Consider the following 7,906-nt stretch of genomic DNA (forward strand, 5'->3'; position numbering starts at 1 on the left):
GACAGTTTCATGCTCCTCATGTATTTCACACATTTTGAAGCTCTTCACATTTTTCACAGCGTTTCAGGCTCTTCATGGTTTTCAACACCACTTCATGCTCCTCCCATTTTTCAGACCGTTTCATGCTCCTCATATTTTTGACACCTTTTGAAGCTCTTCATATTTTTTACACATTTTCAGGCTCTTCATGTTTTTCAACAAAACTTCATGCTCCTCCTATTTTTTAGACCGTTTGATGCTCCTCATCTATTTGACAGCTTTTGAAGCTCTTCATATTTTTCACATTGTGCTGGCTCTTCATGTTTTTGAACACCGTTCCATGCTCTTCCTATTTTTCAGACCCTTTCATGCTCATCTCATTTTTGACACGTTTTGAAGCTCTTCATATTTTTCACACGTTTTCAGGCTCTTCATGTTTTTCAACACCGCTTCATGTTCCTCCTCTTTTTCAGACCGTATCATGCTCCTCATATTTTTGACACCTTTTGAAGCTCTTCATATTTTTCACACTTTTTCAGGCTCTTCATGTTTTTCAACACCGCTTCATGTTCCTCCTCTTTTTCAGACCGTATCATGCTCCTCATATTTTTGACAACTTTTGAAGCTCTTCATATATTTAACAACTTTTCAGACTCTTCATTTTTTTCTACAACGCTTCATGCTCCTCCTCTTTTTCAGACCGTTTCATGCTCATCTCATTTTTGACACCTTTTGAAGCTCTTCATATTTTTCACACTTTTTGAATCTCTTCATATATTTCACACATTTTCAGGCTCTTCATGTTTTGAAAACCGTTTCATGCTCCTCCTATTTTTCAGATCGTTTCATGCTCCTCATATTTTTCACACCTTTTGAAGCTCCTCATATTTTTCATATTTTTTAAGCTCTTCATATTTTTCACACCTTTTCAGGCTCTTCATGTTTTTCAACACCGCTTCATGTTCCTCCTATTTTTCAGACCGTGTCATGCTCCTCATATTTTTCACACCTTTTGAAGCTCTTCATATTTTACAAAACTTTTCAGGCTCTTTATGTTTTGCAACACTGCTTCATGCTCCTCCTATTTTTCAGACCGTTTAATGCTCATCTCATTTTTGACACCTTTTGAAGCTCTTCCTAATTTTCACCCTTTTTGAAGCTCTTCATATTTTCACACGTTTTCAGGCTCTTCATGTTTTTCAACACCGCTTCTTGCTCCTCCAATTTTTCAGACCGTTTCATGCTCCTCATGTATTTCACACCTTTTGAAGCTCTTCATATTTTTCACACCGTTTCAGGCTCTTCATGTTTTCGAACACCGCTTCATGCCCCTCCTATTTTACAGACCGTTTCATGATTCTCATATTTTTCACACCTTTTGAAGCTCTTCATATTTTTCACACCTTTTCAGGCTCTTCATATTTTCAACACCGCTTCATGCTCCTCCTATTTTTCAGAACGTTTCATGCTCCTCATTTTTTGACACCTTTTGAAGCTCTTCATATTTTTCACACATTTTCCGGCTCTTCATGTTTTTGAACAATGCTTCCTTTCCTCCTATTTTTCACACTTTTTGAAGCTGTTCATATTTTTCACACTTTTTCAGGCTCTTCTTGTTATTGAACATCGCTTTATACTCCTATTTTTCAGACCGTTTCATGCTCCTCCTATTTTTCGCACCTTTTGAAGCTCTTCATATTTTTCACATCTTTTCAGGCTCTGCATGTTTTTGAACACCGCTTCATGCTCCTCCTATTTTTTAGACCGAATCATGCTCCTCTATATTTGACAACTTTTGAAGCTCTTCATATTTTCACATTGTGCAGTCTCCTCATAATTTTGAACACCGCTTCATGCTCCTCCTATTTTTCATACCGTTTTTTGCTCCACTAGTCTTTGACAACTTTTGAAGCTCTTCATATTTTTCACACCTTTTCAGGCTCTTCATGTTTTTCAACAACACTTCATTATCCACCTATTTTTCAGACCGTTTCATGCTCCCCATGTATTTCACAACTTTTGAAGCTCTTCATATTTTCCCACCTTTTCAATCCCTTCATGTATTAGAACACCGCTTCATGCTCCTCCTATTTTTCATACCGTTTTTTGCTCCACATGTCTTTGACACCCTTTGAAGCTCTTCATATATTTCACACCTTTTCAGTCTCTTCTTTTTTTTCAACACCGTTTCATGCTGCTTGTATTATTCAGACAGTTTCACGCTCCTCATATTTTTGACACCTTTTGAAGCTCTTGATATATTTCACACCTTTTCAGGCTCTTCATGTTTTTCAACACCGCTTCATGCTCCTCCGTTTTTTCAGACCGTTTCATGCTCCTCATATTTTTGACACCTTTTGAAGCTCTTCATATTTTTCACACCTTTTCAGGCTCTTCATGTTTTTCACACCTTTTCAGGCTCTTCATGTTTTTGAACACCGCTTCATGATCCTCCTGTTTTACAGACCGTTTCATGCTCTTCGTATTTTGAAACATTTTGAAGCTCTACATATTTTTCACAGCTTTTCAGGCTCTTCATGTTTTTCACACGTTTTCAGGCTCTTCATGTTTTTGAACACCGTTTCATGCTGCTTCTATTATTCAGACAGTTTCATGCTCCTCATATTAATGACACCTTTAGAAACTCTTCATATTTTTCACACCTTTTTAGGCTCTTCATGTTTTTCTCACGTTTTCAGACTCTTCATGTTTTTCAACAACGCTTCATGCTCCTGCTATTTCTCAGAACGTTTCATGCTCCTCATATTTTAGACACCTTTAGAAACTCTTCATATTTTTCACAACTTTTTAGGCTCTTCATGTTTTTCACACGTTTTCAGACTCTTCATGTTTTTCAACACCGCTTCATGCTCCTGCTATTTTTCAGACCGTTTCATGCTCTTCATATTTTTGACACATTTTGAAGCTCTTCATATTTTTCACACCTTTTCAGGCTCTTCATGTTTTTGAACACCGTTTCATAATCCGCCTATTTTTAAGACCGTTTCATGCTCCTCATATTTTTGACACCTTTAGAACCTCTTCATATTTTACACAGCTTTTCAGGCTCTTCATGTTTTTCAACACCGCTTCATGCTCCTCCTCTTTTTCAGAACGTTTCATGCTTCTCATATATTTGACACCTTTTGAAGCTCTTGATATTTCTCACACCTTTTCAGGTTCTTCATGTTTTTCAACACCGCTTCATGCTCCTCCTATTTTTCAGACCGTTTCATGCTCATCTCAATTTTGACACCTTTTGAAGCTCTTCATATTTTTCACATCTTTTGAAGCTCTTTGTATTTTTCACACAATTTCAGGCTCTTCATGTTTTTGAACACCGCTTCATGCTCCTGCTATTTTTCCGACCGTTTCATGCTCCTCATATTTTTGACACCTTTTGAAGCTCTTCATATTTTTCACACCTTTTCAGGCTCTTCATGTTTTTGAACACGGCTACTTGCTCCTCCTATTTTTCCGACCGTTTCATGCTCCTCATATTTTTGACACCTTTTGAAGCTCTTCATATTTTTCACACCTTTCCAGTATCTTCATGTTTTTGAACACCACTTCATGCTCCTCCTATTTTTCAGACCGTTTAATCCTCCTCATGTATTTCACACCTTTTGAAGCTCTTCATATTTGTCACACCTTTACAGGCTCTTCATGTTTTTGAACACTATTTCATCCTCCTCCTATTTTGCAGACCGTTTCATTCTCCTCATATTTTTGACACCTTTTGAAGCTCTTCATATGTTTCACACCTTTTCAGGCTTTTATTTTTTTTCAACACCACTTCATGCTGCTCCTATTTTTCAGAGCGTCTCATGCTCATCTCATTTTGACACCTTTTGAATCTCTTCATATTTTTCACAACTTTTGAAGCTCTTCATATTTTTAATATATTTGAAGCTCTTCATATTTTCACACGTTTTCAGACTCTTCATGTTTTTCAACACCGCTTCATGATCCTGCAATTTTTCAGACCGTTTCATGCTCCTCATATTTTTGACACGGTTTGAGGCTTTTCCTATTTTTCACACCTTTTCAGGCACTTCAGGTTTTGAACACCGTTTCATAATCCTCCTTTTTTTCAGACCGTTTCATGCTCCTCATGTTTTTGACACCATTTGAAGCCCTTCATATTTTTCACACCTTTTCAGGCTCTTCATGTTTTTGAAAACCGCTTCATGTTCCTTTTATTTTTCAGACCATTACATGCTCCTCATATTTTTGACTCCTTTTGAAGCTCTTCTTATTTTTCACACCATTTCAGGCCCTTCATGTTTTTGAACACTGCTTATTGCTCCTCGTATTTTTCAGACCGTTTCATGCTCCTCATATTTTTGACACGTATTTTGGCTTTTCATATTTTTCACACCTTTTCAGCCTCTTCATGTTTTTCAACAACACTTCATGCTCCTCCTTTTTTGCAGACCGTTTCATGCTCCTCATATTTTTGACACCTTTTGAAGCTCTTCATATTTCTCACACCTTTTCAGGCTCTTCCTGTTTTTCAACCCCGCTTCATGCTCCTCCTATTTTTCAGACCCTTTCATGCTCATCTCATTTTTGACACCTTTTGAAGCTCTTCATATTTTTCACACCTTTTCAGGCTCTTCATGTTTTTGAACACCGCTTCTTGATCCTCCTTTTTTTCAGACCGTTTCATGCTCCTCATATTTTTGACACCTTTTGAAGCTCTTCATATATTTCAAACCTTTTCAGTCTCTTCTTTTTTTTCAACACCACTTCATGCTCCTCCTATTTTTCAGACCGTTTCATGCTCATCTCAATTTTGACACCTTTTGAAGCTCTTCATATTTTTTACACATTTTCAGGCTCTTCATGTTTTTGAACACCGCTTCATGCTCCTCCTATTTTTCAGACCGTTTCATGCTCCTCATATTTTTCACATCTTTTGAAGCTCTTCATATTTTTCACACCTTTTCAGGCTTTTCATGTTTTTGAACACCACTTCATGCTCCCCCTATTTTTCAGAGAGTTTCATGCTCCTCATGTATTTCACACCTTTTGAAGCTCTTCATATTTTTCACACCTTTTCAGGCTCTTCATCTTTTTTCACACCACTTCATGCTTCTCCTATATTTCAGCCCGTTTCCTGCTCCTCATGTATTTCACACATTTTGAAGCTATTCATATTTTTCACACCTTTTCAGGCTCTTCATGTTTTTCAAAACCACTTCATGCTCCTCCTATTTTTCAGACCGTTTCATGCTCATCTCATTTTTGACACCTTTGAAGCTCTTCATATTTTTCACACATTTTGAAGCTCTTCATATTTCTCACACCTTTTCAGGCTCTTCATGTCTTTCAACACCGTTTCAGGCTCCTCCTATCTTTCAGACCGTTTCATGCTCTTCTCATATTTGAGAACTTTTGAAGCTTTTCATATTTTTCACAACTTTTCAGGCTCTTCATGTTTTTGAACACCGCTTCATGATCCTCCTATTTTTCAGTCCGTTTCATGTTCCTCATGTATTTCACAACTTTTGAAGCTCTTCATATTTTTCACACCTTTCCAGGCTCCTCACGTTTTTCCACAGCACTTCATGCTTCTCTTATTTTTCAGCCCGTTTCATGCTCCTCATGTATTTCACACCTTTTGAAGCTCTTCATATTTTTCACACCTTTTCAGGCTCTTCATGTTTTTGAACACCGCTTCATGATCCTCCTGTTTTACAGACCGTTTCATGCTCTTCATATTTTTGAAACATTTTGAAGCTCTTCATATTTTTCACAGCTTTTCAGGCTCTTCATGTTTTTCACACGTTTTCAGGCTCTTCATGTTTTTGAACACCGTTTCATGCTTCTATTATTCAGACAGTTTCATGCTCCTCATATTAATGACACCTTTAGAAACTCTTCATATTTTTCACACCTTTTTAGGCTCTTCATGTTTTTCTCACGTTTTCAGACTCTTCATGTTTTTCAACACCGCTTCATGCTCCTGCTATTTTTCAGACCGTTTCATGCTCTTCATATTTTTGACACATTTTGAAGCTCTTCATATTTTTCACACCTTTTCAGGCTCTTCATTTTTTTTCAACACCGTTTCATGCTGCTTGTATTATTCACACAGTTTCATGCTCCTCATATTTTTGACACCTTTTGAAGCTCTTCATATTTTTCACATCTTTGAAGCTCTTCATATTTTTTACGGCTTTTCAGGCTCTTCATGATTTTCAACACCGCTTCATGCTCCTCGTATTTTTCGGACCGTTTCATGCTCATCTCATTTTTGACACCTTTTGAAGCTCTTCATATTTTTCATATTTTTGAAGCTCTTCATATTTTCACACGTTTTCAGACTCTTCATGTATTTCAACACCGCTTCATGCCCCTGCTATTTTTCAGACCGTTTCATGCTCCTCATATTTTTGACAGGTTTTGAAGCTTTTCATATTTTTCACACCTTTTCAGGCTCTTCATGGTTTTGAACACCGTTTCATAATCCGCCTATTTTTAAGACCGTTTCATGCTCCTCATATTTTTGACACCTTTAGAACCTCTTCATATTTTACACAGCTTTTCAGGCTCTTCATGTTTTTCAACACCGCTTCATGCTCCTCCTCTTTTTCAGAACGTTTCATGCTTCTCATATATTTGACACCTTTTGAAGCTCTTGATATTTCTCACACCTTTTCAGGTTCTTCATGTTTTTCAACACCGCTTCATGCTCCTCCTATTTTTCAGACCGTTTCATGCTCATCTCATTTTTGACACCTTTTGAAGCTCTTCATATTTTTCACATCTTTTGAAGCTCTTTATATTTTTCACACAATTTCAGGCTCTTCATGTTTTTGAACACCGCTTCATGCTCCTGCTATTTTTCCGACCGTTTCATGCTCCTCATATTTTTGACACCTTTTGAAGCTCTTCATATTTTTCACACCTTTTCAGGCTCTTCATGTTTTTGAACATGGCTACTTGCTCCTCCTATTTTTCAGACCGTTTCATGCTCCTCATATTTTTGACATCTATTGAAGCTCTTCATATTTTTCACACCTTTCCAGTATCTTCATGTTTTTGAACACCACTTCATGCTCCTCCTGTTTTTCAGACCGTTTAATCCTCCTCAGGTATTTCACACCTTTTGAAGCTCTTCATATTTGTCACACCTTTACAGGCTCTTCATGTTTTTGAACACTATTTCATGCTCCTCCTATTTTACAGACCGTTTCATTCTCCTCATATTTTTGACACCTTTAGAAGCTCTTCATATGTTTCACACCTTTTCAGGCTTTTCATTTTTTTCAACACCACTTCATGCTGCTCCTATTTTTCAGAGCGTCTCATGCTCATCTCATTTTGACACCTTTTGAATCTCTTCATATTTTTCACAACTTTTGAAGCTCTTCATATTTTTAATATATTTGAAGCTCTTCATATTTTCACACGTTACAGACTCTTCATGTTTTTCAACACCGCTTCATGATCCTGCAATTTTTCAGACCGTTTCATGCTCCTCATATTTTTGACACGGTTTGAGGCTTTTCCTATTTTTCACACCTTTTCAGGCACTTCATGTTTTTGAACACCGTTTCACAATCCTCCTTTTTTTCAGACCGTTTCATGCTCTTCATATTTTTGACACCATTTGAAGCCCTTCATATTTTTCACACCTTTTCAGGCTCTTCATGTTTTTGAACACCGCTTCATGCTCCTTTTATTTTTCAGACCATTACATGCTCCTCATATTTTTTACTCCTTTTGAAGCTCTTCTTATTTTTCACACCATTTCAGGCCCTTCATGTTTTTGAACACTGCTTATTGCTCCTCGTATTTTTCAGACCGTTTCATGCTCCTCATATTTTTGACACGTTTTGAAGCTCTTCATATTTTTCACACCTTTTCAGGCTCTTCATGTTTTTCAACACCGCTTCATGCTCCTCCTATTTTTCAG

The sequence above is a fragment of the Dama dama genome, unplaced genomic scaffold (genome assembly GCF_033118175.1).
Source record: "Dama dama isolate Ldn47 unplaced genomic scaffold, ASM3311817v1 ptg000088l, whole genome shotgun sequence".
Lineage (NCBI taxonomy): Eukaryota > Metazoa > Chordata > Mammalia > Artiodactyla > Cervidae > Dama > Dama dama.